We start from the raw sequence: 12,866 nt of genomic DNA on the forward strand, positions 1-12,866 counted from the left end.
CTGCCAATGGAGGGGGCACAGATTCAATCCCTGGTCCAGGGAGATTCCATATTCCTCGGGGCAACTAAGCCCATGTGCCACAGCTACTGAAGCCTTCGCACCCGGAGCCCTGGCCTCTGTAATAAGAGATGCCATCACAAAGAGAAGCCCATGCACATCAGGTAGAGAGCAGCTCCCACTCACAGCTAGAGAAAGCCCACGTGCAGTCACGAAGACCCAGTGCAGCCAAAGCTAGATAAATAAAACAGATACCAGCATAGCTACCACCCTTTCAAGGGGCCCTGGGCATGTGATTTCACCCGTGGCCTCAGTTTTCTCCATCTGAAAACTGGGAAAGCGATAGGGTTAGTGTGACCGTTAAATGAATCAAATATCTCAACAGTGCTGAGAATCATGCCTTTGTGTGCTTGCCAAGTCGCTTCAATCGTGTCTGACTCTGCTATGCTATGCACTGTAGCCCGCCGGCTCCTCTGACCATGGGACTCTCCAGGCAGGAATACTGGAGTGGGCTGCCATGCCCTCCGCCAGGGCATCTTCCCAACCCAGGGACCGAACCCTCGTCTCATTTCGTCTCCTGCATGGGCCAGTGGGTTCTGTACCACTAGCACCAAGAATCATCCCTAGCACATGCCAAATGCTTTACGAGCAGTAGCAGTATTATTATCATTAGGCAAGCTGGGTTAAGCCGGGCCAGAAGTAAGAAGTTTGGACTTCATCCCTGAGGGTTGGGTAGCAGTGGGCAGATTTTTTTCAGCTGGCTCTGAGCTGGTTTCAACAACACGGAGAGAGACGTGAGGGCGATGCTAGACGATCGGCACCAGGAGCTGCTGGGCTGTGCTCACACTTCTCTGCCGTGCCGACGGACCGCTCACGACACCCCGTGGGAGAGCCCTGGTGCCCCCTTTTCAGATAGGGAAACCTTGCCTCGGCAGCAGCAAGTCACCTGCCCAGGGCATACGGCCGATTAAATAGCAAACCAGGATTTGAGCCCAGTTCCCTGTTGCTGCTGCTGCTGCTGCGTCGCTTCAGTCGTGTCCGACTCTGTGCGACCCTATGGACAGCAGCCCACCAGGCTCCTCGTCCACGGATTCTCTAGGCAAGAATACTGGAGTGGGTCGCCATTTCCTTCTCCATCTCTGTTGCTACTATAACAAATTATGTCAAATTTAGTGGCCCAAGATAACAGACACTTGTTACCTTATGGCTCTGGAGGTCAGAAGTCCAACATAGGTCTCCCCAGGCTAAAATCAAACCCAGGGTTCGCTCCTCAGACTCCGCTTCTTGCCTTTTCCAGCTTCTAGATGCCACGCATATTCCTGGCTCACACCACTCCAACCTCGGCTTCCCTCAAACCTCTCCTTCTCGGACTCTGACCCTCCTGCCTCCCTCTCATAAGGATGCTTGCCATTACATTGAGCCTACTGCATAATCCAGGTTAATCTTCTCATCTCCAGATTCTTTTTTTAAATATATTCTCAGAATTGGATTAGAAATGTCCAGCCTAATTAAACAAATTTTTTTAACTTCTAAGATAATAAACTTCCTAATCTTTCAGCAGTAATATTAGATGCCAAAAGACATGGAACTATATGAAGGTTTTGAGTGGATATAAATTAGAAATCTAGCTTTCTGTTCACACTAAGTCAAAGAAGTGGAATCAACCATCATAAATTTTTTAGCTAGGCAAAAATTCATAAGTTTTCTAAAATATACATATTATACATACTATATAATATATATATATATGTGTGTGCATACAAAAGCTTTTCTACTATGCTTGATAAAGGCTTGGGAAAGAACAACCACAAAAAAAGAGATGGAGAAATTGGAAAACATAAACTAAATGAAATGGAAGCGATGAACATGAGAGAGAAACAAACTCGCTAAAAGTAAAGCATCCTCATATAGTCCAGTTGTTTTTGAACACGGATGCTCATTAGAAACGCAGCCCCATCTCTAGATTCTCTACCATGTCTCCCAAGTCCTTTTGTCACATGAGGTGGCGTAATGACAGGTGCTGGGGATTGGGACATGCACATCTTTGGAAGAGCCATCCTTCTTCCCTGGGGGCTCAGACAGTAAAGAGTCCGCCTGCCATGCAGGAGACCTGCGTTCTATCCCTGGGTGGGGAGGACGGTGGAGAAAAAATGACTACTCACTCCAGTCTTCTTGCCAGGAAATCCCGTGGACAGAGGAGCCTGGCGGGCTGCAGCCCAGGGAGCCGCACAGAGTTGGACATGACTGAGTGACTCACACTTTCACATTCATCTCTGGAGGGGCGTCACTCTGCTTGCCACAAACCTGGAATCCAGGCCCAACCCAGCCTCTGGGGCTTCCCGGGCGAGTACCCTAGGCTGCAGGATCTATAATGCGAGGTGGCCCGGCGTGGTGGTAGGGAGTGTGGGGAGCCTGGGTCTCTCATGCAATCCTGGGGTCTTCATGTAAGGAGGCCCCAAGGAAGGAGGCGGGCCAGGCTTGGACATGGGGTCTGGAGGCCCTCAGAGCACTACCCCAGCTGGCAGAGGAAAGGTGGGCCCCAAGCTGCCAGTTTCTAACAGAAGCTGGAAACCCTGGTTTTTATGTGAAATCTCCAGTTTTTAAGTGTTGACAAATGATTCAAAATTATGAAAAAAAAACAAAACCTTACACACACAGCACACACACCCACACTGTATATGAGGTTGCGTAGAACACATCTGAGGCCAGGTGAGGCCCACAGGCGGTGAGCTCCTGACGGCCAGCCTGCCTGGGAGAGAGCAGAGGTGAGGGCGTGCCGCGGGCAGCGGGTGCCGGACGGTCCCCGGAGGAGCCTGGAGGAGGCCGAACCGCTTCCCTGGCTCCACTAGGTGGGGGCAGCCTGGACAGGGAGTGGTCGAGAGGGGGCTGGGAGGCTTCGAGGAGATGGAGAAGCAGAGGGAAATCACACTGCGGCCGGATCAGTCCAGCCCCAACCCCAGCGGTGACCCCAGGGGTGACCCCAGGTGGGCAGGCTGCTGTGTGGTCTTGGACAAGTTCCCTGGCCTCTCTGCCTTCCTTTCCTCTTGTGTCCAGTTCCACGCATTCTGTGAGCAAACCCCCGATTTGTGCCAGGCACTGTCCGGGTCATGGAGTGGCATGAAGCAGGGCAAGCTCCTGCCTCCAGTGGCCATGGCCGAGCTGGTGGCGTGGAACGGAGCCTGGGCTTAATCACCAAGTGAGAACCGGACAGAGGTCAGTTCGTCTCCCTCCACCAACCCTTGCTTTTGCCGCCTTATCCCTAACGCAGCTGTGGCTCATGACGTCCACTCATTCACCGAGCACCAACTGAAAGCTACATATTCACCCTCAAAATCCGGAGACTGATGTCACTAGGGCTCCCATTTTACAGGTGGAGAGACTGAGGCCAGGACGCATAGATCGCTCAGTGAGGAAGGGGCTATGGTGGGAAGGAACCCTGACCCCAGAAACTATTCTCGCAGCCCCCCTCTGCCTTAACCTTTAGCTACTTACCAGTCCCTGGGAAGCTTAACGCCATCAGCTGGGGCCTCCTTGGAGGTAACATGGAGGAAATGTCCTCTCTTTGTGCTAAACTCGGTCCGGAATTACCTCTTCCCAACTTCAAATGGGCCCTGGTTCCTGACCTTGTTGACTGAGTGGCCCTTGGCGCCTTGAGAGGTTTCAAACAACCGATCCTCTTTCATCTTTCTGGACTTGGCATTTTTCTGTCTGTCTGCCTGAGGCTGTTCTGGCCTTTTACCATAAGTGTCCAGTCCCTGGACCCACTATGTGCCAGGCACTTGAGGGGCATGACCTCACTTAACCCTTAACAAGGCAGGTGCCAGGGCTAGGTGGGGTGAAATCACTTGCCCAGAGTCACACACCCATGAGCGGGATGGCTTCAAAGTCACCCTGTGAACCTCTGCACCACGCGGCTGCTCCCCACCAACTGATGGGAAGGGAGATTTTCTGCTCTTCCCCAGAAGCTTCACCCTCCTTCCAGCAGCCCAGTCTCAATGTCTGAGAATTTCATTTTCCATTAGTCCCCCTGGGAGGGCTCCTTCCTGGGACTGGGGAGCTGGGGTGCTGACGTGCTCTGAGGCCTCCCTCCCAGCCCCTTCTCTCGTGTCTGGTGTGTGGTTCCCGGGTGGGAAATTCTCCCCGATCTTGTCCCCCTCTAGTCTCCATCGCAGGGGCAAGCAAAGAAGGGCATGAAAGGTGGGCACTGCGGGCAGGGTGTGGGACGGGTTTTAGGGTCCCAGATTCCAGCTGCCCAGGGTAAGTCCGGTCAGAAGGGCGGAGTTGCCCAGATCGAATTCGGCTCGTTCTTATCAGCTGCAGAGCTCTTCGGGCAGGCAGTGTGGAATCAAAGGAGGCCAGGGCTATTTGCTTACTTTCTTTCCTCCTCTTTGGCAAAAGGAGATCAAAGCCAATCCTCTGCTCTGCCCAGCTCCCCCTTCCTCCTGTCCTGCTCTCCCTAAAAAGACTAAAAGGACACTAAAAAACCCAAAATTTGAGGAGGGTTTGTCCTCCCACCTCATTTTCCCTGGCATGACTCTGCTCTGAGCCCTGGCTCATGCATTTTACAGGAACAACGGCAACATTCCTGCAGGCGATAAGCAACAGATCTTATTATTCCCCTGGCAGAGGGGGAAACTGAGGCACCCTGAGGGAAAGTCACTCTTCAGAGGTCACTCAAGCTTCTGACTCCCCGGTCTAGGTTCTCAAGCCACACCCCTCCTCGGCGTCTGTAGGTCCACCAAGAAAAACGACGTGAGCATAAAGGGGGCCGACAGCAGGCATCCGAGCTCCAATGTCCCCTGAGTCTCTCTGCTGTGCCAGCCCTGAGTTCAGGGGCTACGAACTCCAGTGACTTCAGGGCCCAGAGAAGACACACAGATGATGAAGGCGGCTGGGGTGGGGGGGCCGCGTGGGCAGGGGGAGGCAGCAGCAGGGAGTGAGGGGGACGCGGTGAACAAGAAAGCCCTGGAGTTTCAACTCTGCGCCAGCCCACGGCTGCCTCAGGAAAATGAGGGTCTCGTACTTTTAAGGTTTTCAGGCAGAAACCCAGACATTTTATGTGAAATCTGTGTATTTTTTTTAATAAAGTGGAAAATGAGAGTCTTTTTATTTTAGTGATAAATGGAATAAATCAATAATGTGCTATGCTGGCACCCTGGATTCAATGTTCCTTCTCCCCAGTGAGTTCAAATACCACCTTTGTGATAGTTCTTCCCACCGTTCTTCTATTTCATACTTTTCCTTGTAAACTCCAAAATGAATTTATCCCATTAAACAAATCCTGTGGGTCACTACTTGAAACAGCATCGGTTTATATATGTTGGCACAACTGCCCTTTGAAAGATGTGAAGTCTCCCCACCTATTTTATTCTCATCTTATTTCCTGCCCGTTGGGAAGATATTTTAGTTTTCTTCCAAAGTCTCTTGATTTTTAAATGATGGCAAAACTCCAAGATGTTGGAACTGCGTGGCCTAAGTAACGCCTCCCCTGTATGGGCTGCGTCTGGCCCGGGGCCCCCTTTTGCCCCCTGAGATTCTGGCGGCCTCACCCCAGGGGGTTGGGGGTGGGGGAGCTGAACATGCTGTCATTCAAAGATAACCCTGTCCCAGGCGGAGAGATCTCCGGGGCCAGGGAACTCAGAGCAGGCTGGGCTGAGAAACTCCGGGATGTTCACCCCTTGACACAGCCCAAGGAAAGGCAGGGCACCCACTTCCTTCACGTCCAGCCAGATAAGCCTGCAAAGGCGACGCTTCCCTGCAGGGGCTCTGGCCAGCTCACTTTTAACCAGCTCTTAAAATAGCAATTAAAAGTAATCCAGATGGCTTGGTTTTTAAAAAGAAAATTTTTAAAATTGGAAGAAAACACAGTTGGTCCAGGAGTATCTACTGAGGCCCGCTAAAGCCAGGTGCTGCTCAAGGAGCTGTGAATGCGGTTCCAGCTTTGTGGTGTTTATGCTCTAGTGGGAAACACAGGTCGTGAATCCAGAAACAGATGGAAAACCAAGGTACCCCCCCGTGATGACAGGTGCATGAAGAGATGAAGGTGGTGGGAGGCGGGAGGGTCCGTGTAGATGGGCCCGGGGGTGGCCTCTCAGCGGAGGAGCCAATTTGCTGAGACCCGAGTGATGGAAAAGAGACATCAGGGAATCAGTCTCCCTGGTACTTCCAACACCCAGGAAAACCTCTGTGACTTCTCAGCGAATCTCCTGCCAAACTGTTATCTATACAGTTAAAAAAAATTGTTTTTTAATTTCCATTTTACATGTTTACATTTTCTAAAAACCAAAAGTGGCCACATAGTGTTTATAACCACCTTCTTTTCCTACTCAGAGTGTCAGTCTCCCATCTACAAACCAGTTGATCTCAGTAGCTACCCCACGTGAGGGTGAAGCAGGTGGCTGTGAAGATTACTGCCCAAGAAAATGGCCTATGGCAGATGATTGCCATTATTGCTATTTTTTTTTTAGAGTCACTTTTCAAGAGCAGCCCTGAGAGGTGGAGAGCATCATTTCCATACTACAGGGGCAAGTGGAAAGGCTGAGATGAGAGCTGGCTGGGGAGAGAGCAGGACGCCATCCCCACCCCCCACCCCCAGCCCCAGACTCTGCACCGTGAAACCTCAACCACATAGAGCCCCTTCCTCCCCAGAGAGGAAGTTGAGGCCGAACCCAGGGACTTGTTTTCAGTTGTTTTTTTCCTCTCTGCGATGTCGTTCGTTTTTTATGAACATCGCACTTATCTGATGTCACAGGTTGGGGGAATCCAAACCACAGATACAAATATGCCCTGTTATTCTTTGAAGGATTGTGCGGCGAGATAAGGGAGCTCGGCGCGGCGCGGCGGTGTTGGGGCCGGGTCGGGTACAGCGTGCAAGGAGGCATGGTTTGTTTTTGCAGAACTAGGAGCGTCAGTGTTTGTTCGGAGCCGTCAGCATCTTTGGTGGGAGCTTGGTCGCCGGTCGCCATCACCTGGGTCATGTGGGGTGTGCTTGGCGCTCACCCTTCCCGGGGCCAGAACAGCAGGTGGGGGCACAGGGGAAACCCACAGGCATCATCGGGACCACAGCCTCATCATCTCCTGAGAATGCTGCTGAGAGCGCCGGTGGCCCAGTGGTGCCTGAGGCTAACACACACCGCTCCCTGCCATCTTCTGGTAGATTCTGAGTTAACTCGAAAATCCTGTTTGGTTTCCCTGTGCTTTTTGAGACTGTCACTCGAACACCTGAATCCCCTCTCTGACCTAAGCACTATGAGGCCTGCAAAACCCTGCTTCCTCCCTGGCCCCCGTCCGGAGTCTAATCCACACGCAGTCAGTGAGGTCCTGTGAACACCCAAGTCAGGTCACACCCCTCCTCTTCTCAGAGTCCTCCTGCGGCTTCCACTGCACCCAGGGTTGGTGCCAAGTGCTCTCAGCGGGCTGCAAGGTTCTGTCTGACTTCCCCTTTCCTCCTCACTCCTTCACCCCTCCCACTCCCTGCGCTGGCCTCCACCGTGCCTCTTTGGGCCTCAGGGCCTTTGCACTTACTGCTCCCTTACTTCCTTGACTGCGATACATTCTTATCAGAGAGACTGTCCTTGACTCCCACCAAAATGGTGTCCCTTTCCCCAAATGCCTACCGCTCACCCAGCTTTCTTTTTCTCCCCAGCCCTCTGTTACTCCCTGACACGTCAGATACATGTTCTTTTGTTTACTGTCACTGGACCTAAGTTCCTGGGGACGGCTGTCTTTCTCTGGTGCCTAGAAGCTTCCTGGCACATTGAGAAAGCTCAGTCATTTCTCTTCTTGTGTAAATAAATGCAAGAATCTTGGAGCCACCTGGAACTAAGCCCGGTGTTATGTGGCAGCCTGGATGGGAGGGGATATTGAGGGACAATAGACACATATCTATGTACGGCTGAGTCCCTTCACTGTTCTCCTGAAACTATCACAAAATTGTTAATAGGTTATACCCCAGTCCAAAATAAAAAGTTAAAAAAAAAAAAAAAAAAAGAATCTTGGAGCCAACTACTACAGACCAAAAGGTTAGCTCAGGTCTCTAGGACAATGAAAACCATAAGGGACTTCAATCTTTTTTTTTTTTTTAACTTAGCTTTTAAATTTTTTAAAAAAATATTTTATCTTTTGGCTACACCGTGAAGCATGTGGGATCTTAGTTCCCCAACCAGGGATTGAACCCATATCCCCTGCATTGCAAGCAGAGTCTTAACCACTGGACCACCAAGGAAGCCCCCATAAAGGATTTTAAAGTGGGAACTTCGATCGATTGGTTGGGAATGATCACTGAAGCTTCTGAGAGAGGCCACGTGCTCTAACTGTGGGACACACACCTCGGGGGGATGGCTGGATTGTGTTGGGTGAAATATAGACAGTACCAGGGCCTCCTTCATCTCAGGGGTTAAATCAGATGACACATGCACGATGCTCAGTCTCGTGCTTGGCACGTGGTTAAGTGCTCAGCAAACGGTCGTTGTTAAGTACCAACTATAGCACAAAGGAGAACACGGAGTCAGGTTCTTGGATTGAGTGACTGCACAGATGGGCATGCATGAGACCCAGAATAAAGGAGGAAGTGTGGGGTATGGTTGAGGCCAAGGGCATCAGGGTCTGAGTGGGAAAGAGCTGAGAGCCCGTGAGAAGGGTCAGTGAACATGCCCACTTGGCAGGTGGACCCAGGGGAAATGCCAGGCCTGAGCGTACAGATCTGGGGATTATCAGTGCAAAGCTGGCAACTGAAGACCCGGGGCTGGCCCTAAAACAGAGAACATGTGCAGAAAAGGAGTAGAGGTGACCAGAGAGCCTCAGGGGCCCCCGTGTCCCTCTTCTGCCCGGACTTAGCTCCTCAGGCTGCAGAGGGAGTGCTCTTCTTGAGAACATGGAGTGATAGCCCCCTCAAATTAAAGAGGGTTCTCAGCCAGGCAGGAGAGTTGACGCTGGCTGTGGTTGGGCAACTGGCAAGGTCTGCCTCACCTCTACTGACCAGAGACTTTTATCCACCCTCTTCTCTCCTCCCCTCACTGCAATCTCATTCCCGTCCCTGCAGGTATTGGTCGTCTACAGGTACAATAATGCTACATAACAAACCACCCCAACCTTTTATTCTCTTGAATGTGGAGGGAAGAAAGGATAGAGACAAGAAAACCATAGGTGAGACTGAAAAAGAGAAGTCAGTGAGGTAGGTAACCAACAAACAGAAATGACGCTGGATCTGAGGAATTCTTCACTGTTCCCTGGATCCACGCCTCTTGACCTGTGACCTTGCGGTTCCTCCCACAAAAGGGGTGGAGCATATTCCCTCCCCCATGACTTGAGTTCAGCCACATGGTTTGTTTTTACCAACAGAATGAGATGAGAGTGACAGTGTGTCCGCAGGAGACTAGGCTTTCAGAGACCTTGCATGTTTCCACCTGGCTTTTACGCTCTGCCATCGCTGTAAAGAACCTGCCTGCAATGCAGAAAACCTGGGTTCGATCCCTGGGTTGGCAAGACGCCTTGGAGAAGAGAAAGGCTACCCACTCCAGTGTTCTGACCTGTAGAATTCCAGGGACTGTCTAGTTCCTGGGGTCGCAAAGAGTGGGACAGGACTGAGCAACGTGCACTTTCACTTCACCCTGTAAGCAGACACACCTGGTGACGTCTTTGGGTCCCAGAAGAAGGCGAGAGGCATGTGAGGCAGGGCAGAGTCCCATCTGCCAGGCCAGCCTAGGTCAGCAGACCTCCAGCAGAACAGCAGGCAGGTGGATGGGCCTAGCCAAAATCAGCAGAACCACCCCAACAGATCCACACCAGGCCAGCTGACCTGCAGCAACTCCATATTCAAGAGAATAAAACGTTTGGGGTGTTTGTTATGCAGAATTATCACCGCCGTAGATAATGATACCTGTGAGAACAAAAGGGAGATTGCAGTGAATTGAAAGAAGAGGATGGGATTTTAAAAATTCTGATTAATCGAGGTATGGCAGACACTGTTGACTGTTTAGTTACAGCTATTGTCAACTCTTCTTGTTGGCTGAAAGAACCCTCTTTTGTCTGAGGGGGCATCGACCAGTGTACTTAAGTCAGGGGTCACCCTCCCAGCCTGAGGAGGGAAATCAGGTCTCCGGACAGAAGCCCACACTGACAAGAGTAGAGTAGAAAGGGGGAAAAAACTCGTGTGCTGGATAATGTCTTTGAGTCTTTGTATTAATGTCCCTTGAACAACTTGTGGTAGATACTGCTTAGTGTCTGCCCAATAGCCACTCTTCCTTTATCCTTGTTTACAGAACCCTGATTTTATTGGGATGGCAGTCAGCCAGCTAAAAGCTCTCAGCCTCCTGAAGTCCCTGTGACAGCCGGGAGTGGCTATGTGATCCAGGTATGAGACATGAATATTAAGCAGAATTTGCCAAGTGGGGCCCCTGGGAAAGCTTTTTGAAAAGAGACAAACATAACAGGTGCTCTGCTCACCCCTGTCCTTTTCTTCCGGCTACAGTGTGGATACGAGCTAGAGAGAATGGCCATCTTGCAACCACGACCAACCATGAGGACAAGAAGGCCAAGTGAAGAAACAGGAAGAACCTGGTGCCCTGGTGGCATCACCGAGGCACCCTAGCAGCCCAAGACGCTTACTGTTGGGCTTAGTAACAGGAGATGATAGAACTTACCAGTGGTGAGATTCTTGCAGCTGAATGCATGCCTGCTGGATCCACTCCCCTGCCTCTGGATTTCTAAACTCATGAGAAAATACATTTCCTTAATGATTAAGCATTTTGCACCGGGTTTCCTGTCCTTGCAGTTGAATGCATCCTAGAGTATCCTGCATTTTGCAGTGAGGTGACTTCTGATAAATGAGATATGCCTGATCTTGGACTTGACCGACATGGGTGTTGGGGGCAGGGATCCCGCCTACGCCTGCTGGAGAATCAGAGGGTCAAAGAGAAGACTTCTGATATCCAGCGCATCTTTCTGCCAGAACCAAAAGGACTAAGGCCTCAGGGTTTACTTCGGCTTCAGATTATCTGTGAAGAGTTCTTACTGATTTGTCAGTTTGCTTATTTGTTTTTGAAGGAAGAAAGCTAAGGTTCAAGGAGACAAATTTACCACCTAAGGCTCTCAGCCAGAGCGAGGTCTGCTGGTTTCTGGGATCTCTTCTTTTTCCTCCTCCTCTCTGGACCCATGTCTTCCCATCAGTAGGATGAGATTAACTCAAGATCAAAGCTTTTCAAACGTTTCATTTCAAAGTGGGCAAAACCCTTTTACAGCTGAACTCTTACTTGTTGTCCCACTCATAAAAAAAGACAAAAGCAGCTGCTTGTCGTGCGGCGGGTCAGGAGCCTGCAGCCTCCTCCCCGGGGCCTGGGTCCACTGGCGTCTCACTGTTGCCCCGGGTTTGCAGCGGGCTTTCAGCAGACAGCAGCCCAGATTGTCCCGAGGCCTGCAGGAAAGCCTGAGTCCAAGAGGGGAGTCTCCGATCTTTCAAACAGTGCTAACATGTATCGTGGAAGACAGTCACGCACACAGTGAAACAAAACCAAAACCAAAAGCTTTCGAACAGTGCAAACGGGACGAAAAGTCACCTTCCTCTCGTCTCTGACTTGCCACTCTTCCCCCAAAACACAGGGCCTTGTCCTCTGAGAGATGGTCTGTGTGTCTCCCAAGAGATGTATGTACACATACTGTCCCATCTTGCCTTACACACACATGCACGCACACACACACACACACACACACACTCTAGCATCCTGTAATCACTTTGTATCTTTTCTCAGTTAATGTTGCATCTTGGCAGTTTTTCCAAATCCGTACTCAGAGGTCTGCTTCATTCACTTCAGTGGTTACCTGATACTGGAATACTATTTAATTTATTTGGCTAAAAAGACCCTTATTCTTGACTAAGACGTACGAACTACTGTGAAAGTGAAAGTGCGGGTCTCTCCGTCCTGTGTGGTTCTCCGCGACCCCACGGACCATAGCCCGCCCGGCTCCTCTGTCCTTGGAATTCTCCAGGCAAGATACTGGCGTGAGTTGCCATTTCCTCTTCCAGGGGATTTTCCTTACCCAGAGATCGAATCCGGGACTCTTGCATTGCAGGCTGATTGTTTGCCATCTGATCCACCAGGGAAGCCCTACAAACCACTATGAATAGAAAAAATAAGATATAAGGATATACTGTACAGCCAGGGAATATAGACAGTATTCTATAACAACTTTAAGTGGAGTATAATGTACAGAAATATTGAGTCTCTACACTGTATACCTGAAACTAATGTAATATTGTACATCAACCATACCTTAATTAAAACAAAAATAAGAAAAGGAAAAAACAAAGAAATGGGATACTAAAAACAAACGAAACTTTCCTCTTCTTGGATACTCAGGTTGCTTCCAGTCTTTTACTGTGTTAAAGAATCCTGCAATTTAGGTGGGAGGTGGGAGGAAGGTTCAAAAAGGCGGTGACATATGTATACCTATGGCGGACTTATGTTGATGTGTGGCAGAAACCAACACACTATTGTAAAGGAATCATCCTTCAAATAAAAATCAATACATTAAAAAAAGAAGAAGCTTGCAATGAGATCTTTAGTTCTTTATGTGCCCCTCTTGATATACATGTACTAATTTAGATACTTGTTCTCACACATGCGTGCTCTCTCCCTCGCTCTCTGCTTTTTTGCTTTATTTTTTGCTTATTTGTGTTTTCCAATTTTTATTCTATGAGCATGTCTCATTTGTGGAATAATTAAAAAGATATGTTTATAGGTCCAGGCCTCAAGCTTCAGCCAAGTTAGATAAACAACCCCACGCATAAGCACAATTGAGAAAGGAAAAAAAAAAATTCAGCCTCAGCTGCTGAGGCCTGTTTGGCTGGAAGGTTGCATATCTGGAGAGTTGTG

General features: G+C 50.0%; 1 long non-coding RNA gene across 1 annotated transcript; it reads left to right on the forward strand.

Annotated features, from left to right (window-relative positions):
- The first annotated feature begins 9,081 nt into the window (after positions 1–9,081).
- Positions 9,082–12,288, forward strand: LOC147360003 (uncharacterized). The gene is made up of 3 exons (XR_015138576.1): positions 9,082–9,947; positions 10,257–10,348; positions 10,466–12,288. It is a non-coding gene; the product is annotated as an uncharacterized LOC147360003 (long non-coding RNA).
- Positions 12,289–12,866: the final 578 nt, after the last annotated feature.

Source organism: Bos grunniens, chromosome 13 (assembly GCF_055505025.1).
Source record: "Bos grunniens cultivar Pamir isolate PY7600 chromosome 13, Bosgru_T2T1.0, whole genome shotgun sequence".
NCBI lineage: Eukaryota > Metazoa > Chordata > Mammalia > Artiodactyla > Bovidae > Bos > Bos grunniens.